Here is a 25,265-nt window from a genome sequence, read left to right as displayed (position 1 = left end):
ACTTCTAAAATGATCATCAGGTGGTCTTATTCTTGGGATGGCAACGATACAAGAAATCAATTTCGATTTCACTTCTCATTTTGATATCACTGTAGAAGCCACAGTCTCTAATGCACAATACTGTTACAAGGAAAACCACTAGTATGGGTGGTGAGGAGAGAGGGGAAGGAGCTGTAGCAGAAGGTATGAAATTGAACTAAATAGTTCAAAATATGGAATGATGCTATGTGTTGAATTTACAGTACTAATCTACTATGTTACCTTTTCTTATATTTTCTCTTAAAGCTTCTTGGATTTCTGGTGTTGACTGTTCTGTTTTTCTTCCCTCCTTTATTTAAAAATAATATCTAATTTTTATGAGAGAATGCTCTGGCCTCTCTGGGCCTTCCCAGTGTCATCTACAATACATTAATGGTTGTCCACCAGTGTCAAATCAACTAATGACAAATTGACTAATCTGTGTGTTTTTCATGTTGTCTTTCTGATGGGCCTTCAACAAAAGCAGTTCTTGAGTGTAGCCAAAACCTTTGAGGCTGTAGAAGTTAGCTGAAGGATTCAAGACAAATGTTCAATGAAAAATGAAAGTATTTTCATGTCTTACTAAGCTCAAAATGAACGTCTACTGCTGCATTTTAGCACCCAGCATAAGAAAAATTGCTCTTCAAAGGAGCCTGCATTTGTAAAACCAAGCACAGTTGAATTCTTGCTTGATTGGAAACTGGCTTCTGTCATTTTATTTAGTGGGTATCCAATATCTCTTTAGCTTATGGGTAATTCATACTTCTACCTTCCCTTCCTTGCCTCATCTTCTCCTACAGAGACACATACCTAAGGCAGTGAAATTTTCTGGGTCTGACATAGACAAGATTAAAATTTTACAAATGACATTTGTTGGGGGGTTCATTTTGGCTTTTTTTCCCCCCCCCCAAGATATGATAGAAATGCAGGCATATTTTTAGAACAGAGGGAGATTAAGTGAAATCCACCCTCTGAGTGATGGAGGAGTGAAAGAGAGAGACAGGAATGCATTTAGGTATTATTAATGCCTATTTTAAAAAGGAAGTGGGCTGGAAAATGGAGCTACAAATGTCAGTTCTTTAAAGCGAAATACCAGTGCTTGAAAGAATTAGAAACACACCCATTAAAAAGGCAGAACTCAGCTGAGGCAACTCTATCTTCAAACAGCCAAGGGAGGAATCACACTGAAAGTGTCCAAGGTGGCTTACTGTGACCTCTCAGCACTGCCTTGGAAGCAAATGCTACTAAATGGATTTTTCCAAGCATCCTCCCGTGTAAAGTGATGCTGAGAGGGAGCATCCAGGGTCTGCAGCTCCTGGTCACTGCCAGTGCTGCTGTGAGGAAACGCCCTGGGGTGTGTCCGTGAGCTCTGGAGGGTGAGTCATTGAGTGGATACAGGAGGGTTGGCAGTTGAACAGTGTTAATCACAGTGATGACTTTAATAGCATTTAATAGACACTTATCTGAAATCAGAGTCAGATGCAATACTGCTCTTTTAAAAACAATTTCCAATGCCATTAACTTTCTGTCATGAAGAGCCACTTAGATTTCCATTTTTCTGTTGGATGTTGGGAAAAGCGCTTCTCTTGCTTTCTCAGCTCTGGAGATAAGTTGGCTGTCCGCACTGGAAAACCCATTTTCAGTTGGTAGCTTAAAGCAGCTGTTTGGGGTTGAAGATTCCCTCCCAGGCAATCCCTTATAAACTAACAAAAAGGTGTTTCCAAAATAGGTGGCTGAGGAACGCAGGTATTTGTAAATGGTAGTGCACAAAAGGTAACCAGCAAATACCCTCAATCTATATAGGGCATAATCAGTGAAGTCTAAATTAATATTCCAGCTTCACTCTTTGTATAAGTTTGACTCTGTTGAGTAAATTACTCGTATTCTTGCAGATGCAGGTACTGAGTGCACAGTACCAACCAGGGTCTATTTCTAGTCTTATAGTACTGAAGTATCAAGCAAATGCTTTAGGGAGAAGGTGGGGGGATGTTAGCCACAACAGAGCAGATTGCAGATGATTCATGGATAATTTAGCTCTAGTTAAGCCTGAATTAAATTTCCCTGCTTAGTTCTATTACTGTCCCTTTTGCAATTCGACCTTCAGACAAAATCCTACTAGGAAGAAGTGGTCCATTCCCCTTTTTGAAGAGCAAACCTTCCTGATGAACAAAATGCCATCCAGGAAGGGCTGGAGAAGGAGAAAAATGAGCTTTTAAATGTGTGCAAACCTTCCCAATCTACATGAAGTCATGTATTCTCCCTAAACACAAGTTTATAGCAGGTCTGGTTGCATTTGAATAGTGCTGAAAAGCAGTGGGGTTTCTGCCAAGCTCATCATAACCTTTCAAACAGCACCAAAACCAAGAGCTGGTCCTCTCCATGTTACTAAATTGAGCCTCTAAACCAGCCAGCCCTGTGGAGTATTTGTTTTGCCGCGTTGACAGCTCTGAACTAAGCCAGACACTTTCTGCATGTGTTTTGATTGGTTTTAATATATTTCTTGGGGTTTATTTTATCTAAAGCTATTTTTATTGTTATCAGTCATGTCAGCTGAAAAGTAATCAAATGGAAACATGAAGGAGCGACTGGACCTCTGAACACCTGTCTGTCATAGACACTTATTAAAATACTGCCTTAAAATGAGCTGGTAGGTTCCTATGATAGATAACCTTATCTCTGCACGGAACAGGAAACCAAAATCTTACAGAGAATCACTTAAGCCTTTATTTTGGTGTGACCCCTCAGAGCCTGAACACTCACAAGCTGTTCAGTGTCCCTGGTTTAATGTGTTTTCCAAGCTGTTGCTGGTGCACACAAAAATAAACAAGAGCCAGCTGTGTTGGCCACATAGAAAATTTAGTGAGATGCAGCTTTTGTTAAAAAGAAGAGGACAAAATCAATAGGAAAAGAAATGTTTTCAGGCTTCTTGGAATGCAAACAATGGAATAAAAAAAAGCAGCCTTGAAGAGTTGACAGTACACTGTCTACTGAAAACCACTGTTTTAAGCAAATGAATTTGGCTGCTTTGTAACGTCTGCTTTATTTTGATAACAAGCTCCTCTCAGTCAGAGTTTTATGTCTTGTGTGCTTTTAGTCTGAAGAGAGAAGATACATTCAGCTCCTTAGGAAGTTGAATACATCTGTGCTTTGTGACTAGTTAGATTATGATTATTGATCACTAATTGCCAGGGGACATTAATATATCAAGTACTGAACTTGTTAATGATTAAATGGTTCTGAATTTCCATGCACAGGAACTTCATTGGTCCTTTCTGATCTATCGAGTCGCTTCTTGAAGTTAATTATCATTTTTGAGGCAATACATTAGGCCTGTGGAAGGTTTGTTGCTTTGGCAAATGGAGCTGGAAGGTGTGACCATCATTCCCTCTAGGAACAATTTATCCTTTTATCTAAGCAATGATGGTTCTTTTTGGATGTCCAAGAATAAAGAGATAATAGCTAGGGAACTAGGCTGATCCTATGGGGAGTTTCTCAGGGCAATAAAATACTATGATTTCCTTTTTTTCATGCTGCCCTTTTGAACTTTGTTAAAAGGTATTCTGCTGAATATTGGATGATTAATGCTGATTTTTTTTCCTTTTTCTTTTTTTTTATCTTATTTTTTCTTTCACCTTGTTTAATAATAGCAAGATATTTGTTTTATTGTGGGTTAAAACTTTATACTAGCCTCTTTTTTGTCAGTGTTAATTTTTAACTCTAAGTAGTTTTAACTTAATGACTTCAACTACTTTCAACTTCCTCTTCTGAAAGTCTGTTCTGCTCTGTCTCCTCCTTATTCTCTTCCCAATTTTCTCTCTTCTATCTTTTATGTCCTTTTACATTGTCATACCCCAGCCCCTCTCACTACCATGGTGCTTCTTAGACTGTAAACTCTGTAAGCTGTTAAGTTAGTTTAGTTGCCATTTTATAATTTTAATTTCATCTGTGTCCATAGGGAACGTGGTCCGATTTTTGGAGGCCTGCAACACCAAGAGTGTAAACAGTGCTATGTCAGCTAGGAAGATAAGAGACTACAATAGCTGTTGTGTCTTTGGCATGGACCAGTATTGGATGTCTAAAAAGAAAATCCTGTTATTTGCATGTTATTCCATAGGAATACTTAAGCTTATTTCAGGTAACAGTAGCTCTCATCCTGATTACAGGACTTCAGAAACATTCTTGTCTCTGTATTTCCTTGTTCCTGCAGATTGTTTTCAAACATTTGCACTGTTTAGAGTGGGGGAAAAGCTTTCTGACCTTCTTCACCTCCTCAGCTCTCTCTCTCTCCCCCCAGCTGGCCAAGCAGACAGGCTGGTAACAGAGCACGTCCCACGGCTCATCGGCCCTTCAGTCAGTGCCATTCTTCAGGGTCTGCTCTGTAAGGTAATGTCAGTCCTGTGCTTATGTAGTGGTGAGTTAGACCTCTGTGACTACTCCTGCTGACTTAAAAAATATATGTTCTTATCAGTATTAAAATAATACAAAAGCAGAGCTGTTGCTTTAGGCACATTTCTTGCCACTGTGTTGGTTAACGAACCTTGAATGAAAGTAAGAGGGCCAGGGGCTCTGAAATAGGAGCTGTTAGCCAAGTGTTGTAGAATCATAGTCCTTATTTATTTTGTATGCTAATCTGCACTAGTGACCCTGAGCAGAAAAGCTGCAGTACAGCAGGTTTTATAAGCTGTGGCTTAACCAGTTATCTAGTCTCTTAAAACTTATTTAAACTGACTGGTTTTATGCGCAGGTCAGAACCCTGTTGTCACTGATCATTAAATGCTATGCATATTGTACTTTCATTTACATGGATTGTTCTAATAGTGCTTGTGTGTATTATGCTACATTGCCATATTTTTTTATATACGTATGTATTGCATGAGGTTTAATTGGGATTTTTTGTATTGTCACTTTTGTATTCACACAGTGCCTCATGTATCTATTTGCATATTGCAAGAAATTGTTTCAAAGCAGTGATTGGAAACAGGTGGGGATAAGAACTCACCACTGTAGGATCTGATGTTTCTGAAGTATTAATAAAGTATAGTGATTTAAAGCACTGTTTGTTTCTTTCCTTAAATATATTTTTCATTTTAATACTTCAAATAGCTGGATCCACAATGGTCATGTTGCACATCTTTGAGTGGTTACCCTGTCACCACATCTTACCTTCTTCCATAGGGCTTTTCTAGGAAAAGAAACCAGTGGAAGCACTACAAGGAAACAATCCTTGGAATCACACAGCGTGCTTGCTTAAAAAGATGAATGTCACTAAAACTATCTTGTATTGTTTACCTCCAATTCATGGATTTCATCTGTTTTCTTTTGTTCCTTTTACCAGCTGGCCACAGTAACACAGCAGGTTAAATTGAGCATACTGTATATGTCTTACAGTAATGGGATAATGATCCGAAAGACCCTGTTGCAACAGAGATTATGACAGTTTTTGTTTACTTGCATACTAGTTAAGGAAGTGGTCTTTTAACTGCTGAAGTGGAAGGATGGAGAATGAATTCTTAAACTATGTTAGGGCTGATTTACTACAGAACATAGAGGAAGTTCTAAGAAGGATGGTAACTATCAAAATATAAGTATGACTTGGAAGCTAAGCTAATGTGGGATTGTTTCTGAAGTGCAGGTGTTCATGTCCTCAGGAAGACATGTCAGAAAGAGCAGGACAGAGGTGGGAGACTTGACAGAAGGCAACTTTTAACAGTCTTAGGGATCTGAGAGATGCAGTTTTTCAGGTACTTTGTCTAAATGCTTATGTATTTATTCCAGTGAAGAAGAAAATAAAAGTGTACTAAGAATCCAGGAGATTGCATCAGAGGGAAGCAGATATAGTATTTCTTGAAATTCAAAAGTAAGTATAGCCATAATGAGTCATCAGGTAGATTCTGGTCAAGATGCTGTGGGCATGCTTGATCCTGCTTCAGATCAAATGCCAAATCTCTTGAAAATATCTTTCATTTCATGGTTCTAAATGTTTTGTGGGTTTGGTTTTTTTTATTTTTTTAACAGTGAGAATTTCATGGGTGAAAATTCACTTGTAATAATCTGTAGAAAAGCAGCAAATTCTCAGAGAAGTGTAGGGTGGGGATTTGCTTGACTGGGTTTAGCAGCAGTTTCCCAGCCTGTGATTCACTGAGCTCAGCAGGGAGCATAAGCAACAGCTGCCTGTCACTGTTCTTTTGTGGTTTTGTAAGGCAGCAATGGGAATCCATCATCCAGGTAACTCCACAGTCCAAAGGCAGCTACAGCTGATTTTTGCCAATGACAATACAGAGCTGAACAAAGTCACTCCCATGTCTCATAGGCTTCCCTGGCACTTCCTAACAGAGGGTGCTGCCTTTCCATAGCTTTGAGCCCATTCCAGATGAGTTGAGAACAGGACTGGACATCACTATTGTTTCTCCTTTCTGGTACCCAACATAGGCTTTACTGTCTCCTTTTGAATAGCAGGAGGTGAAATCCAGACATTGGTGATTCTTGGCTGTGCTGTCTTACTCTGTTTTCCTTCTCATCTAGCAGATCTCCAACAGCCCATGTGTTCAACATGGGGCTCAGAGCCAATCTTCTGCTCCTGTTCCCAGTCATTGCAGGCTCTGTTGCTGGTGGGTTTGAGCAAGAAGCAATCAATAAGCCTATGGAAGGAATGTAAAACTTTGATTTAAAGCTACATGAAGCTAAACTTAGGTGTCATTGATGGGGTTCGTGACACAAAAGCATTATCCGCCTCGATTGTTTGAGCAAGGAATAACAAATCTTCATGTCCTGTTTAACTACTCTAATTGGATATATGTTTCTTTGTGGAAAATGTGCTGTAAAATCTGTAGCCACTCATTTCCTAGACTGTAGGAAATACTGAAATAACAGTGGTGATGAGGCAGATGTTTCTATTTCGGCCTGAATTAGTGACTGTGGCAACACAAATGAGGGCTATTTAATTCTTCTAGAGCTGCTCAGTTTACCTTGACCAGTATTTGCTGATTTCATCCACGTTCTCTACAAACTTTATGGGGGGGGGTTGCTATGCAGAAATAAATTCATTAGCTTGTCATGGTTTGATCCCAGCTGGCAACTAAATACCACGCAGCTGCTCCCTCCCTCCTCCCTGCCCAACCCCCAGGCAGGAGGAGAATGGGGGGAAAAATTTAAAACTCGTGGCTTGGGATAAGAACAGTTTAATAATTGAAACAAAAGGAAAGATAATAAAAACTCTAATCATAATAATTAAAAGAATTTTAATTAAAAGTTGAGAGAGAGAGGAGCATAACCCAAGTGAAAGAAGTGATGCACAACACAATTGCTCAGCACCCACTGACTGATGCCCGGCCTGTCTCTGGGCAGGGATCCACCCCTCCTGGCCAGCTCCCCCCAGTTTATACATTGGAAATGATGTTCTGTGGTATGGAATAGCCCTTTGGCCAGTTTGGATCAGCTGTCCTGGCCATGCTCCCTCCCAGCTTCTTGTGCACTTCCTCACTGGCAGAGCCTGGGAGACTGATTTAAAGTAAGCACTGCTTAGCAACAACTATAACATCAGTGTGTTATCAACAGTATTTTCACACTGCAGCCAAAACACACAGCACCGTACCAGCTTCTATGAAAAGAATGAAGTCTCCCAGCTGAAACCAGGGCACAGCTCAACCAACAGCCTGGAAATGCCTGTCCTTTCCACCTGGGAAATGGAGTGAGCAAAAGTGCTTCTTCAGGGACTAGGAGAACTTTTAGAAATATGGACTCTCCTCTAGTAATGCAGACTTCACGTGTCTCTGGCCTTGGTGAGGGCCAGTTAAAACACTTTCTGCATCTAGATCAGGTTTGCTATTCAGGTAGCACTAATGTAGATTGCAGGCTTTCATCTTACTGTCTCAATTTTTTTTTTTTTTTTTTAAGAAATCAAGCATAACCTTGGATATGTCATGCAGAAAGTTACTTGTAAGTGACTGTAGTGGGTATTTACCTGTTTCACCAAAGTGATAATGCAGTTTTGCGCATGTAACTGTCCATGTGTCTTACAGTCAATATCCCTTATATAAAAAAAACCAAACAAACACAAACAAACTTGGATTTTTTCCGAAGTGTTAAGCTGTTCTTGCACTTTTCTGGTTTGGATATATAACAAAATCTGTTACCTGTTGCACTACAGTAAATTCTTAATATCTTGTTAGATGCTTTTTGATATTTGTGTTTTGGTTTGTTGGGGTTTTATTTTACTGGAGTCAAAATGTTTTGAAGTTTGGGTTTGCCAGTTCTCATGTTGTTATGTTGAGCTATTTGGAAAGAATCTTAAGTTCTCATTAGAATGAGAAAATATTTAAATATTTAAACGCTGCAGCTGTTATCTAGCCTTCAAATAGAAGTAGCTTTTGGAAAGAGCCATTTTGAACATGCCTTGACAAGGATAAACCTGCTCATTTTATACAAGAGTTCACTGTATGCTGGAGGCACACAGTAAGGCAAAACCAAGCCTTTTGCATAGCCTAAAAGAAAAAATTCGAGCTATGTTGTGCTGAGCCAGAGTAGCTCCAGCACTTCAGTCTGGTGATGTCCTCTTTTCCCTGGAAAAGGCTTCACGAGCGATAGAAAAGAGACTTCCCACATCATATTCCAAGCTGTGGAGTAGGCACTTCCAGGAAAAGCCTGTGACTTCCTTGTACCCAGCCTGATTTTCTACGTAGACCTTCTGTTCCTGAGCCCTTGCACGTGCCAGGACACTGCTTCTGTCTCAAGGTAAGGCAGGGGGGGCACGGCATGGAAAAGGCAAATGGTTTTGCCGGTGCTGAATGTTCCTCCGGGGCTCCGTGTGCCACCCCTAGAGGGCTCCCGCCTTCCTTTGGCCAAAGGAGAGAACCAAAAAGCGGTGGGAAAGGGTGCGGGATTTTGGCCGTGGCCACAGACTCCGCGAAGAGCCCTCTGCATATTGTGTCATTCCCTTAATATTTTCATCTCACGAGTGGGCACTGGAAAGCTGAGTGGGAAACGATTCTTTGCATGATAATATCTTCCTTCCTTCCACCTGTCTTTTAAGAAGTTGCAGTGTTTCTGCACTAATTCTGTGATTTGCTTTTTACTGGTTAAAATTCAAGTAGCTGGTTCAGGCTGGGGCCCAGCTGCTCAGTATCAGATCTCTGATAATGGACAGCAGCAGTAATTTGGGGAGAGTGCAAAAAGCCTTTTAAATGGGAGGCGAGAAATAAATCATTCATGTAAAGAGTGGGACTAAACAAGTATAGGTTAGAATAATATTCTTTTTTTGCATCTCTTAGTTGAGATTAAAAAAACTCTGAAGCCTTGTTTGTCTTTATATAAGACATAAAAAGTACTTCTCTGTGTATTTTTCAGGCTACAAGAGATACCTTTCTTTCAGTTGACAGCCCAGTTCCTTTATGAAACCAAGTTCTGATGGCAGTGTGGGGAAAGGACAAAAAAATTAAACAATGGATAAGAAGACACTTCAGGCTTTCTGTATAATTAATTATAGTCATTTAAAATCTTGAGCAAAGTCTGTGTTTGGAGAAGTTCGAAGTTATAATTAAGCCAGGCTGGTAACGATGGATCTAATTGTTGGGTTACAGATGGGTGCAGGTAATGCAAGTTGGGCCACTGACATCAGATATTTCACTCAGTTGTTTTCTATTGATGCAGCTAATTCCACACAACTGTTCCAGCAGCTGGAAGGACCGGCATGGGTTGATGTGTGGATGAACGTCAAGAGTTTTCCCTGACAGACTTAACTGGCTGAAGGTCACTGGTCTTTAAAGGTACCGTGTCCTTAGTGCTGGCTCTCAAAAGACTCCCTGGAGCTGTTCCAGCCCAGCTCCTGTTGAACCCCTGCTATGAAGGACTTGAGATGGGAGAATGAATCAGGACTGAAATGGCTCTGCCAATTCCTCTTTTCTATCATATCAGTCACCTGAAGCCTCATATCTTTCAGAAGAACTGAAATGTTGCTGTTGAGACAAAGGTCAAATTCAACAGTGCCGGGAGGTTTTGGTGTTGCACCGGTGAGTCTGCTCTTAAAAACAGAGTAGTTCTGCCCTTCTCTCTGTCCCACTCTCCAAGGGATTTCCATCTCTTCAAAATGTTAGAAGTATCAAATCATACATGGACAGCCCTTCCTCTTACTACAGATTAAACACTGGTTGCCTGTACAATTTTTAGTGTCCTGATGGGTCAGGACACTAATGTGAAGATCAGACTCCCCAGACTTTCAGTATTAATGTTGCATTTAAAGTCTAAATACAGTGTGTTTAGAAATTACCAGCTGAACCAGTGGAACAATGTTCCTGCTGCACAGTGCAGTGATATTAACCAGGAAATTATAAGGAAAGCATTTCAAGTGCTCAGTTTTGTACTGATGCTAAATCTTTGAAAAATAGTTTAATCTTCCCCACCACCACCTCCCCAGTTATGTTTTTCCCCCTGGAAAAATTTATAAGGCTGTTTTTTGCCTTAATTGTAGCATTTCAATTTTTGCCTTGGTTTTGCTTGCTTTCTAAGGTAAAGAGATTATGGATCTGTGTTCTCAGTCTTAAGCTCCTTTGTAACTGGTGGCTTTTACTTTTTTATTTCTTTGGTAATGCTGGCAAAAGATTGGCATCTGCAGGGTTTTCTGTATCTGTTTTCTGCAGGGTAAAATAGACAGAGGGGATCCAAGCAATGTGGTGGTTTTTAGTTTGAGGTAGTTTAAGGAAAAGTTTGTGAATAAACCCTAATACAAATACTAATGAAAACTGTTGGTTTCTTCTCCCTACTAATAACCTTTTGTAATGGGAAGACACGTTGCATGCCCCTGCCATTAGAAAATTGTCTTCTAATATTTTCTTGTTAATGAAATTTTAAGTCAGTGAGCTATTCCCAGTAGCAGTTGGCCAGGCCAGGATGTGCATTAGCAGGCTAATGGCAGGAGTCCTGCTGTGCTGAAGGCCATGGCTCATGGCAATCCTCTGGAGTTGGCTGCATCCCTTGGAGCACTTAATACTGGCTCTGCTAAAGCACTTCTTGTGCTCCCCTTGCCTCCTTTGGGAGGCCACTCCATTGACTAATGGATCTCACTGTCAGGAAGTCTTTCCTGTTCTTCAGTCATAGTGATCTCAGTTCCAAAATATATAACTGTAGCTTCTTTGACAACTCTTTAATGAAAAATTAGGAAAAGAAAGGCAAAAAGTCATCACGCTTGTATAAAAAGAAAATAAAATTGAAAATAACCTTTTTTTCAGTATCCGTTGTAAAACTTGGGGTTTAGTTAAATGCTGCCTGCATACATGTTTGGCTGATTGTGGCAGGATCTGGAAGTTGGCTAGCATAAATCCACTCATAAATAAAACTACTGCGACTCTGTGTCTGTCAGGGGCTGACGTTTGTGCCTGTGACATGTACAAAAGCTGGCAGCTCATGAAAGCCATGCTGAGCTGCTCAGGGCTCAAGGGAAGTTTGTGAGGTTACACAATGCACTAGTTGAGATGTCACGGGAAAGCTGAGGGCTGGAGGTGTGGAGGGAGGACCACCAGGGCTGCATTTTGCTAGAAAAAGGGTGTCAGCACAACGGCAGCCTGCAAAGCTCCCGGGCTGGGGCAGTGGGAGCTGCTTGCAGCCCTTGCCAGCTGTGGAGAGGGGCTGGTGCGCAGGAAGTACCCAGAGAGAGGTTTTCACAAGGACCTGTTGTTTGGTTGTTCAGATTGTTTCAGTGTTCTGGCTACTGAGAGGGATTTGGCCTTTGGGTTTTGCTTTCAGCTTTATTTATTTTTGCCTGTTCTCAATCCTCTTTGTGAATACCAATATTCTGAGTCACCCAGAACGATTTCTGCCTTCATTAAAGATTCTTTCCAGCTCCCCTTCAATTGCCTGTAGGCTGGTGCCTGCCCCTGCCTCCCCCTTTGCACTTTGCTGCGCATATTTAGTTTTCAGTATTCCATCACTCCTCAACTCCTGCAGCTCTGGCACTTGAGTACCTTCAACTATATTGTACCTTTGGTTCTTTGCACAACTTTCTTTCTTCACCTGACCTTCTGCGCTGTCCTGCACTGTCTGCTACTTCGGAAACATGTTTCCAAGCATTTGAGATATAGTGTGAGGCCACAGTTTATCCCAGTGCTGCAGCAGCTCTGCTTAGAGCTGATCAAGTGAAACGGACAGACAGGAAAATGGGACTTCCAGACCCACTTGGCTATTTCTGTTACACTGTGTGTGTCATCCTGGGTAAATCCATTTACCTCTTTGTTTCTTTGGTGTTGAAATTGTCTGTGGTATCTATACCAAACAGGGCTACATTTCTAGAAAAGCAAAATTAAAAGATGCAATATAAAAAAGAAGTAATTGTATAGTCCTTTGAGGGGTGTTCCTACATTAATTGTTGATCTCTGTCACACTCTAAAGCTCATGTGTGAGAAATTCTACAAATCAATAAAGAAAATAACCTGGGAAGGAGATTGGGTCTCTTATTACAGCTCAGTGTCAATACTGTAGACGTCTTAATGCTCATTAATGACTGTCCTTAGTGGTATTCAAACAGTGTACATTTCCTTTAGCTTTTTTCAAAGTCCAGATGAGCTGCTCAGAGCTCTCTTAATGATGCAAATTATTTAATGCTCATTTGTATGCAGAATGCTCCTGCTTTGAAAGTACTTCACAGAATTGGAGCCAAATTCAGCCCTGCAGCTCCACTGAAGTCAGTACTTGTCTATGCGTCTGTTGGTCCTTCTCTTTTTAGTTTTGCTTGAAGAATTAACTTCTTGTTATGCTGATTACGGTTTTTTTAGAGGTAATATCTGCAAAGGCTTTTTCGTCCTTGCCTCCCAAAAAAGCAACTCTAAGTACAGAAACAGTTCTGCTGATTCTCACATCTCCCTCTTAACCCCTGCAAAAGGAGGACAGGCTAAGTGGAATACAATTTTTTGTGTTCTTTTCTTTCCTCTACTTTGCACCTCCTAAGCACAGTTTCAGTGATATCTGACACTTCTCCTGAAGATCATCCTGCAGAATCTCTGCCATCTGATGTATGCAAAATACTCTCTGTGGCCCATTTCTGGTTTAACACCACATGAACTGATGGAGGCCCAAATTTTAGGTTAGTTGGACTCCATATAACAATGTCAGGATGTACTTTTTCATGGTTGACAGCAATATGGCATGGGAGCCTACCTGATACTTTTAATTAAAAGTAGCTGCTGAAAGGTGGAAGAGACATTTGTGGTTCAGGCATATACTCAGTTTTTAGTGTTATGACTTCATAACCGCAGTATTCTTGTAATGTAATTTTAACTCATCCCGACTATGTTTTTAATACACACATTGAAAGAAAATAAAAAATCTTCTGCAATAATATCATTCACTCCCTCTAAGTAATGAGTAGGGGCGTGACTTTCAGCCTTACAGCACAGACCCACGGCCATCTATTGCCTGCATGGAGGAAGTGGGAGTAATGGAAAGGCATCCTTTCTAGATGTGCATGTCACTAGAATGGGCAGAGACGTTTCTTGTCAGGTGTTAAGAGATATGCTGGCAGCAGAGGGATGAGTGTTGAGAGGTGGGAATAATAGGTTCATTTTCAAGCTCCACAGCTGATAAATCTAGATGCCTGTTGCCATATTTTATATAATATTGTTACAGTGTATGACTGCTTCCCCTCTCCCTTTCCTGCAGCACTGTCTTCCAGCTCCTGCCTGTGTTCATTTGGAGATTCTCTGTAGCTCAGTCCTTCCCCTGCTCCCCTCAGCTCCTCCCTTCCCAGTGCTTGCCCATCCCTTCAGGCCTGCATCTCTCTTCCCTCTGCCCTGGTGGGGATGGATGTAATCCCCGGAGGAATGTGGCCCACAGGCCTCTGCAGGACTGGGGCATGTGACTCTGGAGAGCCTCTAATGGTGAATATAAAGCAGGAAGAAGGAATCTCCCTCACCTTGCAGCACAGGGAGGGAAGAGCTGGGTGTCTGTGGGGTGGTCAGTGTGCCTGGCTGTCGAGCCAGCTTGTCAGACGGAACATAGACGATCGACTTCTCACCTGCATGTGTCGTTTCCTTATTCATTGGGGCTGGGTGGTGTATTCTCTGCCTGTGGTTTGAATAAATGTCTTGCATAGTTACCTTCTGCTTCAGTCCCCTTGGGATAGCTCTTTCCAACTCAGCTGCATCAGTGTGCTGAAGATGTTAATTCCAAGCATGTGGAACAGAGGGAAGAAGAGAGAGAGCTTCATGCAAAGCATGCATCTAAGAAAGCTTTAACTTCAGTCATATCTGTAAAAGCTGCTGTATGTAAAACAAGCTGCACCTGAAGTGCAAGTTGCACAAAGCTCTCAATCATATTTTTTCTTGTCTTTCCTCTTTGTGTTTATATGTCCACAGAACAGTCAGAAGTGTTTGCAAAGAGAATCCTAAGCCACTGCTAGTATCCAAACTTGGGATGGGTTTTAATAAGTCTTTGCATTTGGGATGTTGCTGTGTATTAGAGAGTATCCTGGAAAAGTCAACAGAGGTGTAATGGAAAAAAAGAAATATAAAGATCACAATTCTGTCTGGGGAAACTGAGTTTTGTCTTACGTAGTAAGCACCCATCTTAACCCTGCTAAAGCAGAACAAACCCCCTTCTCCAGCAGAAACCAGAGTTTGTTGTTAATTAACGTCTTGCTGGAAACGAAGTCTTTGCCATCTGTTCCACCACCTCACTACGAATGCTGCTCTCATGTTGATTATGTAAGTAAAAATGAAAATATATTTTGGTAGAATGCTGCACGGCACTGTGCTGATTCTTCTCCTGTTCCTATTTACCATTCCCTGCCCCCATCCCATAAGGAAAGGAAAAGGTGACGATTGTTTGACTTCTCGGCAGCTTTATCCTGAGCTGCCAAGCCCTGTGTGTTGTGGGAGCAGCCACCTCACCCCTGCTGCATTTGAGCTGGGAGCCCTTTGCAAACCCTGGTTATTAGACTCATGAAAAATCTGTGTCAGGAAGATGCCCCTTAAACTGAAGCTGCTCTAAATTCTTGTGAGGGGTTAACTTGAAATCCAGAAGAAGAAAATTGAAAAGAAAGAAGCTGGGTTACTCCATAAGTGATAACATGACCTCTGAGAGCAGCCGGCTGCTCCTGTTACAAGCATGGCCTCTGTCTGTCTAAGGGTGGAGGAAGAGAGAAAGAGGAGGGGTAGTTTTCCTGTAAGTGGGTTAGAGCAATTACTGAGGTCTCTTACAGCAAATGAAGTTGTCAGTGTGAGTCACATTCCCTTTTTTCTCTCACTGCCAAGTTTTAGGCAGTAACCAGACAGAAGGAAGAAAAAAAAAAAGGACAAGCAACAATAGGGAAAAGTTGAACTGAAACAACCCTTCATTGGGGTATTGTTTGACGTTTTAGCTCTGATTGTACGTAGAGATAAAGGATCTATAAATATCCTGTCTGCTGAAATTCCTTATCACAACATCGCCTGTCAGCTGAACAAATAGGTTAGGTTCTCCAAATAATACATAATTACATATGTAAATACAAAATTACTGATTAAATCCCTGTGCCACATGCAATGGAGCACCATCGCCGGGGGAGGACATTAACCTCTTGTGGTGTTCTGAGAGGTGCCACAGCCCCAGCACAGCAAGTGGCACACCCAGCTGGTACTGGTGAAGTGGCACCAGCTCGGAGACAGGGCTTGAATAAGCAAGGAGATATTTATCTGCCTGACTAGATGAGATGAAAGCATCTTCTGACACTTTTTGAAAGTATTTGAGCATTTAGATCTGTTTAGCAAACGGCTGGAAGCTTTTCTACTCTGCTTCAGAGCTTTTAATGAAGCATTGTGATTCCCATTGTGGTCAATTGTTTGACACTTTTATTATTACTGGTATGCAGAGCGTTTTTTAATATTTGACGGCTGGAGAAAGAAGTATTTTGTGCATTCAAAGTTCTAGCACAAAGCTGCTGTTTTCCATTCTGCCTTTGTCTTTTATTCTGGCTGATGCAAATAAACGAAAGACAGAACTGATTAAATTACATTTGTTTACTTCTTCCTTGATGATAATAAGACACAGCCTGCCTCCTCTAAAAGACAGAAATAGAGGATGTGACTGTTTCTACAGTATTTCTAGAAAGACTTTTTTTTTCTTACAATATAAAGGCATTTATTTGTTTCTATTGTCTTGATTTACCAGATAATGTGCACTTCCTAATGTGTGTGGAACAAGAATAGAGCAATGAATGACAGTTAGCAATGGATTCCATTTGGAAAGCTTCTATCTTGTTATTTTTATTAATTCAACAGTATAAATGATCAGACCACATCACAAAACAAACACAGCAAGATACTTCTGTCCTCCTCAGCAGGATGGCTTCTGATCATGGCACAAAGCAGAGTCCTCCATTGCAGGGCTAGGTTTGTACACCCACAGTCCTTCCTGGGTCCTGCCTTCAGGGCCCTGGTGCTACTGGAGTGCTGAGGGCAGAAATTGGATCCCCTGGATTGTTTTGGTGAGTAATGCGCATGTCTTGATGATTGTGTAATACTTTTTTTTTTTTTTTTGGAACACTTGTCCTGAGAAAGGAGGCCTGCATTTGTCTGTCTGGCTTGTGCAGTGTGTTTGCAAGGAAAAAGACCCTGGATCGGGAGGACATTTTTAGAGGACAGCAGATGCTTGGGAGATGGTAGGACAAAGCCACCAGGAGCAGAGAGAATTACAGCAGAAAGACTTTGGGAAGGGTCAATGGCAGAAACAGGAGAGGCAGAGGACGAGCAGAAAAAAGGTGGTGAGGAAGTCACTATAAAACTGCCTTCATGATTGCTTTTTCCTGCATTTTTCAAGAACAGAAAAAAGTGCAGCAAAGGGTGGCAAAGGCAAGAGAAGTGTCTGAAGGCTTCTCAGCAGTGCAGTCAAACCTCCGTGTTTTACAGCTGAAACTCATTTTATGGACTGATATCACCTGGCAGCTGAGCCAAATCCAAAAGACTGATGGTATCAAAATGATGCTTCTGCTTCCAGCCCTGCTGCTTTCATTGTACAGGTCTGGTGCTTGTCTGCCTCTTTAATGAGCTCATGCAGCTCAGTAAACTGCAAGAAAATAAATTCAGTAAAAAATATACCAGCCCAGGAAAGGAGAAGAATTGGACGCTGTGAGAATGGAGACTGGAACTGCAATGAGTGGGAGAAGTATGAACATCAGATTTTTTGCTGAAGATTTGGTGTGTTTGGGGGGATGCCTCACTGCTATTTGGTGCCTAACCTCTCACTTCACCTCCTAGGTGGGGCTTCCCTCAAAAGGGCACAGGATGAACAGGGCCTGACCCAGGGAGGGTGACTGGATGGGTGAAGGAAGGTCACCCAGCAGCACCAGCCCACACTGCAGAGAAAGGACTGAATGGAACTGCAGGAGAGCAGGAGGATGTTGGCATGGGTAAGAGTCCTGGAAGAGGAACCAAGGAGGAAAGAGGATGTGCAGTGTAACCGCAGAAGGTTGCTGCAACGAGCACTGGAAAAATTCTTGAATACAAGATGATGGTCCCATCCTAGCTCTTAAAGGATTTATTCTTATGTATCCATGTGGCTGTCCCTGAAGGTGGGATCTTGCTTATGTCCCTTATTTAGACATACATTTCTCTAAATTGGGATTTGATAAAAGGACAGCTGCTGCATTTTATTATCTGTGATAAGCAGCAGTAAAAGCTGTTCGGAGTTCATGATGGAAATGTATCCATATATTGGCATTTATCCAACTGCACTTCACAAAGGTAAGTGGGACATGAGAGTGGTGCACAGCCCCCTTTTAATCCATTTTCTCTAGATGGGGGTACTTTGCCTCTCTGCAGGAAAGGCCAGCACAGCTCCTGTGCTAATAAACACTCATTTCTCACTGCAGCATATGCACTTCCCAGACTCATAAATCCAAGCAACTTGTAGTTGAATAACAATTAAATATCCACGTGAATTTCCATACCACAGTCTGGTGCACAAGGCATAGGCTAAGTGGCTGCACATCTGTTGTCTGCTCCCCCACACATACTGTTTGGCAGAGAATAATCACTTAATCTTACCCTGCTGCTGTTAATGGTACATGTAAAATTGGATGCAGAGCATCATCCTGCAGATATTTTGCCATATCCTTCAAAAAGAATGGTGTTCTTTTTCTTTTTTTTAAAGCAGTAGGATTTCCAGGCCAGGGATTCAGTTTGGCTGTTTACATGAGTGGGAAATGAGACATCGTATCGAAAAGTTAATTGAGATGCAGGATGCTGTTGGATCTCAAAACAATTTTGTGTCACTTTTACAAAACCCAGAAACTCAGTAATGCAGTTAAGATAAATGTAGTGCCTGATTACAATGGATGTGTTGCACTTACAAAAGGCATCTCTTATCATGAGGCTCTTCATATCTGCAATAATAGCCACCATATGTCAGGTAAGACAAAGATAATGTGATCCAAATAATTTTCCGATTGTTAAAACTTTAAAAATCCAAAAAGCTACAAATGTCTTAATTATTAATTCAATTTTGCTAGATGTTGTGCTGGTAGCTGGAGGGAACTTTTTTCTGAGGTTCAATCTTTTCCCTGGTCTAACTGATAACAGTCTGTGTGGCAGAGTTTTAAATGTTATAGAGATTTAAAGGAGTAAGAATTGTACATAGTCACTACCCATCTTGAATTTCCGTGCAGCAGGATTTTACCACATGAAACCACAGTTCAGATGCTCCCATCTTGAACAGATAGGCCTTGTAGTTTGCTCTGAACTTGACAAGCCTCCCTCAGTGGTGAGGCTGTAAGAGGCACAAGCCTGTCTTGTGCCTGCCTCACTGTACAGCATTGTTGTTGTACAGGTACCTATCAAAATGTTTATTCCCTGTAGCATTGACAGAAACCTTGAATTCCCTCCCCGACCCCCACCCTGTCAGCTGCAGACCAAGTCCCAGCCATGATCACAAGAACATCCTGAATCAGTCACAATAATCTGCATTTCCTTGCCAAAGATTTTATCTGCTGGGTGTGCAAATTGCAACATCAAGGCTGCTGGTGTTGAAAAATCTGCACCCTTCTGCTCCCCAGCTCTACCTTTTCCAGCAAGGTTAATTTATCCAGAAAAATTAATTGAGGCAACAAAGCTGTCAAGTGAGAAAGGCTACACAGCGAGACAGCACCACTGTGAACATCTGCACGATTTGTCTGTTTGATTGGGTACCTCAGCTCTGGCAGATTATTGTTGTTAGAAGCAAATCTTACTCTTGTCATTTTCATACAAGACTCTGTGCTGCAATTTTGCAGATGTTCGTTCTCTGTGTCCCCACACTGTTTAAAAAGATGACAAATGATGATAGTAAAAATTACATTTGCTCATTCAAACATCTTGCTGTTTACATATAAGAAGAATTATGTTCTGGGGTGCAATGACCTAATGAGAGATGCAACATGGCCTTCGGGAGGAGGTGGATGGAGACCTCAGAATCTGCTTCTCTCACACAAATAGTCCTCTGATATATATAATGAAAACCTTCTTTTGTTTATAATGACAGATGCCACGGGGGTTGTATATTTGGAAATTATTTTTTCTTTAGGAGTGTTTATTAACAAATGTTTTAAGGTTTTATGATGTGGTGAAAACTGTATCTCTCATGATAAACAGGAAGTGCTCAGAGATATTGCATTACCCTGTAATGCAACACAGATTCCAACAGCTTGGCTCTTTTTTTCAAAATGTGTTGACACCACTTCCTTCAGGAAATCACTTTTCTCTGTACTGCTTTTATCTGCTATAGATATGCAAAATTGCAAAAGAAAAGTTTGTTTTAAAGAATGATGATTCATCAGTTTTGGACTGTAGAAATGGATGTCTGTAATATTTATAACATCTATTAAAAATAAGCAGCACAGACTCTATGGGCTGTCAGGTCAGTGAATTGAACCAAGTGCAAGGAAAATAGACTGATACCTCCCACAGCACAGGTGCACCTTAGAGAGCAAAGATGCAGATTTCCCTGCAGGCGCCCTGAAGTGTGTCCCAGCCATAAATCTGGAGGTGCCTCTTCTGCAGTTCCATGTCAGCAAGGCCAGGACCTGCCCAGCAGAGGAGAAGAAGGAATCCTGTTTCCATGGGATCTGCCAGGAAAACTCAGTAGGACGGTTTATTTTGCATATGGAACCTTATATTTGCTATGCTACAGCCTCCAACCTGCTCCTAAAGGCTGCCACACAGTTGTCATGAGATGTTTTATCAATGCTGGCTGAATTTTAAACCCTGGTGACTTCTAGGTGAAAATGTCAGAATGCCATTAGTGTACTGTCCCTTGTCACTTGTTTCTGTTCAGTCACTGCCCATTGTTTATACTAAATCTAATAAAAGCAGACAGGTAGGACATACCTGTGCCATCACAGTCATTAGTCAACATCACAGTGTACTTGTGATGGATATCAGCCCAGCAGACAATGATGTCAGGGAAAGCAAGTCCTGGTGAGCTCTTTTTGGAAGGCCTGGCATCATTCTCCAAACCAGTTCTCCAGGAAGGGACTTGTGTGTCTGCCAAGGGCTTCACATACACGAAGCTGGATGCAGTGGGGTCTGGATATCACCCCTCCAGCTATGACCCTTCTACTCCCATTGCTCAGTCCCACTGCCTGTTGATTTTAATTTACATTCTTCCCTCCTCGTTCTCTTTTACTCTTTCTTGAATCACCGTTTCTCCCCTAACATCAGCCAACCTCTTCATCACAAATGCTCTCTAAATTTTTTAGCTATGAGCAAGAAGTATTAAAAATGGAGCTACTGCAATATCTGGACAACATAAAACCCTAATAATCCTGTTTCTACACGCTTTGACTTCTGCCTCTGCTGGAGGCATCACTTGTCCTGCCTTACAGCTGAACAGAGAACAAGTGGGGGAACAGGCTGCATGTTTTAGGATTTGTCAATTATTATATTTCTGAGGCTTTGTAATAATTTTATCTCTTTTTTTTCATTATTTTTTATTTTCCTAGCAATCAATTATACCAGAAATACAGAGATCAAGAGACTGATATAATACACTAGCTAAATCTTTTTGTAAGAACTTAATAGTCTTTCAGTGCATAAAGCTGCAGCACAAGAAAACAAAGGTCATGTACCAGGACCTCAGTGACGACTCACAAGTCACTGCAACATTCTGTATAAATACTGACTACATGTATGTTTTGTCTTGTCAGTCCTGTAAAATAACTCTTTATCTGGTGATTCAATTCTCTTATCATTCCCAGCTTGTTTACTGAATTTTAAGTCTTGGGCAAGATGAAGCAAGCTCATGAGGAGTAGCTGGTTTTCAAAAGATACAAGCTGCAGATAAGCGAGGACAAGTAAAGCACACACAACAACATTGAAATCACCCAGAGTTTTGTTGCAGCTGACTGAGACAGAGTGTGCTTTGAGGCTGGGAAATTTCCATTACTGAACTGCAGGACAGTGCCTGGATGCTGCTGCTACTGCAGATGAAAAATAAAAGCAACTTAATTTTACACAGACAGCAACAAACTGTCAGTATGTTGATTAAAATTGTTAGAATTATATAATGAGCTTTTAAGGTTGCTGTAAAATTGATCCCTTTTAAGATATTTAAAGTATAATTGTAAACTATGTGTTCAAAACTAAGAAACGTAAAAATGACTTAAAATTGCAACTATGTTTTCAAATCATATTTCTGAAGAGCAAACCTACCCAGAACATGATAGATAATACAAGACATCTACAACAGTGACAGGTTCTGACAGTGACAGGATGATGCCCAGTGCAGGATCAAGGCTGTTACTGACAGTATCATTCTGCAATTAATAATCTTTTGTGCTCCCCTTGGCATGCACAGAACAACCACAGCAATCTGTTTACAAGTTTTAACTCCATGGTGTCTGAGCCACCATAAGCTCCCCGCAAACTACATCAGAATGTTGAATGGAGAAGAAAGGAAATACTGAGGGGAAAACTAAATTTGTTCTGGCATCAGGTGCACAGCAATTTGGGTGAGAGACTGTTTTTAACTTCCCAACAGTGTGAGATTACAGCGAGACCCTCCTTTCCATTGAGGTCACTTTACACTGGCAGAGCAGCAGCTGACATTCAAATGAAGATCTCCAGGGATTTCAGCTCTGTCACCCATTTGATCCAGCCCAGGTCGGTACTAACTAGAAGTTATTAGCATCTGATGATCTTAGAATAGTTCCCTGTGGATCAGAGCTCATATCTAAGCAATTTCAGGAACCATCACCATGGTTCCTGAGTGCCTTAGAAGTTAAAATATATCTTTATAAAACATCTTAACGTGTCTTATTTCTCTCTCGTCACCCCCGCACAAAGGCTTGAGGTATTTTAAATAATGCTGGGAAAATTGTATATACTTAATGCCTGTGTTTTTTTGGGATGATGGGGAGGTTCAGGGTCACACTGATTTATTCCAAAAGCAAGTGCCATACTCCTACAGCAGCTACCAAGAAAGCCATGGCTTCGATGTCCCAGACAAATAATAAAACTAATAGACTGATGATGATTTGGGGACACGTGGCTTCAGTTTTGAATTAGCACAAAAACCTGAAATCCCTCCCGCCCCCACTGAAGAGTGGCACCATAGGGCAGCTCCGTGGTGTTTGTCCTTGGCTCCAGCCCAGCAGTGCTGATCCCAGGGCTCACAGGGCCTTCATGGGATGATGTTCACTTTTCAAGAGACCTATTTACAGAACACGAATTAACAGTTAAAGTAGATAGCTGTATTACGGGGAATTTCTAGACCCTACTGTAGGATGAACTCATCCATGTGATTCCTGAATGTGCTATGAAGATGGAGACAGTCCAAACCATGGCATATTTACACAGACTGATTGTGTGGCTTAGCTGTTTCCTAATATACCTGTTAAACTGCAGAGACTGTGTGTCTGCTTCGACAAACTCTTCTTAGAGGTGCTTTGATTTCTGTTTGAAATAAGGAGGTTTTTTTCCTCCTTCTTCTCATTATCTGCCATCATTTTTTGGTAAGTATCATCTCTTCTCCCCCAACGCAGCCCTTTACTTTAAGCATGGAACTAATAATTTTCTTAAAACACATTTATATTCTTTCCAGAATTGAGGCTTTAGTGTCACCTTGCTAAGGCAAAAGGCCCACCATTAAGTGCAGGGACTGGCAGTGAGTTTAAGTAGGTGGAAAAGCAATTGATACAACTCCTGTCTGCTCTCAGCAACGGCAGAGCTTCACTGAAATACGTGCACTGAGTTCTGTCATGGGAGGGGTTTTGGGGTAAGCATTCCATAGCTTCTGACTGCTTATTTGGGTTTAATTGAATTAGACACATATTTGAACACAGCACTCAAAGGAGCTGACAGTCTTTCCACAATTTCCTGGCCTGCCTGGTTGGTTTCCTTTTTGATCAGGCACATCCCAGTGAAGGTAGCAAATAATCTAGATACGTGCCAGTTTTTAATTAAATTTGCTGTGACAGGCTGTGTTTAAGCTAGATTCTCTACAATAATTTGTTTTGCATTTGCTGATGACAGATTTATTTATGTATGTAATCAGAACTGTAAGCACAATTTCACTTTTAGAATTAAGACAACCTTTTAAATAATATTTTACTTGGTTTCAGAAAAATTAAACACTTGCATTTACTGCTGTCTATAATATCTGAGTGAAAAACCACTTTTTCTAAAGTGAAAGAGAACACATCATGGAAAGGAAAACATAAACAAGTAAAAATAAATACATCAGAAACATTATCCCACTCAAATACACAAAACCATGAGCTGTAGAATTGAATGTCTGTTAAACACAGAGAGGAGTTTATTAGATTATGTTGCTCTTGCCTGAGAGCTTTCTTTCCATCAGCCAAGGCTGGGTAGCACCTGGAGCCCCAAGGGGGAGGCTTCAGGGACATCTGGATGTGCACCCAAAAACAGTGGCTTCCCTCGTGAGTCCTGGTCAGAAGCCAGCCTGGTGTTTTGGGGAGGTGAGCGAGTGGCAATGAGGGGATTGTACAGTTGGAAGCAGCTGTGGAAAGACACGATTGTTCAGCCGACAGCAAAGGAAGCTGGATTGGAGCAAGTAGGGACAGGAGAAGCTGGGATGCCAGAAATGACCCCATGGGAGCTGGGAGAAGTAGGACATAGGTAGGGACATCAGCAAAGACACTTGCAAGGCAAAGACAGACTTGAAGCAGCACAGAAGAGATGTCAGCAGTGAAAAACGTCAATAGGAAGAGATGCAGATCTGAGAGAAATGTTAAGGAATAGGGTAGAGGATTACCAGGGAGAACCTTGGAGCAACTGGATAGTCATGGAACACCTTCTGGCTGAGCACTGTTACACCGGAATCAATAATTTAAAAACTAATAACTACTTACAAGAAAAAAGGCTGGTGGTCTAGGGGTGATGGCCTGGTCGCAGTGTGCTCTGCTGACAGACTGGGAAGGGTGTGAATGTGGGGACATGGGCACTGCCAGGTGTGTGAGACGTACCTGACCACAGATCCTGCACACCTCCAACAGCCAAGGCAGGGCTGCAGCAGGGGCTCAGATCTGGGTTTAGTGCTTTTTGACAGGATCATTAGAGAATTGCAGGAAAAAAAATAAAAGAAGTGGAGTTAAGGTCCTTGTGTGTAACCTTTGCAAAGAAGAAAAAGCTATTTTAGGAAAACTGAGCCTTTAAGGGAAACAGAAAAGATATGTCACTGTGGCGAGGAGTGACCCAAGGCATCAGACAAACCATCGACTGTGCTTTCACCTCCCCTGCAGAGTTTATTTACATTTGTACTGGAAGTAGCCAACAGGAAAAGGAAATTCCATGTAAAAACAACGTGTAAAAAGAGGTTACGAGCTCAGGGAATGTCAGAACTAAACTCGCCCTTATCACAGTCACTCGGCTTTCGCGTGCGGAGCCCGCGCTGGGGGACAACAGTGGGGGCGACCGCGCCTCGAACCCCGCGAGCCCCGTCCTTCCCTCACCGGGGCACGGGAGAGAACCGGGATGGGTCGGTGGGATGGGCGGTGCGAGCGGGCAGTGGAATGAGGGGGGGGGCGGTGGGAGGGGGCAGTGCGGTGGGATGGAGGGGTGGGACGGGATGGGCAGTGCGGTGGGATGGAGGGGTGGGATGAGGCAGTGCAGTGGATGGGCGGTGGGATGGGATGGGCAGTGCGGTGGGATGGGGGGTGGGATGGGATGGGCAGTGCGGTGGGACGGGCAGTGCAGGCCCGCTCCCCGCTCGGCTCCATTTCCCGCCGTCACCTGACGCCTCTAATGGCGCCGGGCGGTCGCGCGCCCCCCACGTGACCCGCCGCGCGTCCCACG

General features: G+C 42.0%; 2 long non-coding RNA genes across 2 annotated transcripts; both read left to right on the top strand.

Moving 5' to 3' along the window:
* The first annotated feature begins 13,752 nt into the window (after positions 1–13,752).
* LOC113970553 lies at positions 13,753–21,555 on the top strand. Its single transcript, XR_003535203.1, has 3 exons — positions 13,753–16,462; positions 16,795–17,139; positions 17,232–21,555. It is a non-coding gene; the product is annotated as an uncharacterized LOC113970553 (long non-coding RNA).
* Positions 21,556–21,666: 111 nt separating this feature from the next.
* LOC113970554 lies at positions 21,667–23,372 on the top strand. Its single transcript, XR_003535204.1, has 2 exons — positions 21,667–22,109; positions 22,732–23,372. It is a non-coding gene; the product is annotated as an uncharacterized LOC113970554 (long non-coding RNA).
* Positions 23,373–25,265: the final 1,893 nt, after the last annotated feature.

Source organism: Neopelma chrysocephalum, unplaced genomic scaffold (assembly GCF_003984885.1).
Source record: "Neopelma chrysocephalum unplaced genomic scaffold, ASM398488v2 Primary Assembly neopelma1_77, whole genome shotgun sequence".
Lineage (NCBI taxonomy): Eukaryota > Metazoa > Chordata > Aves > Passeriformes > Pipridae > Neopelma > Neopelma chrysocephalum.
The sequence above is the reverse complement of the archived record's forward strand: the minus strand, read 5'-3'. Positions and strand labels throughout refer to the sequence as shown.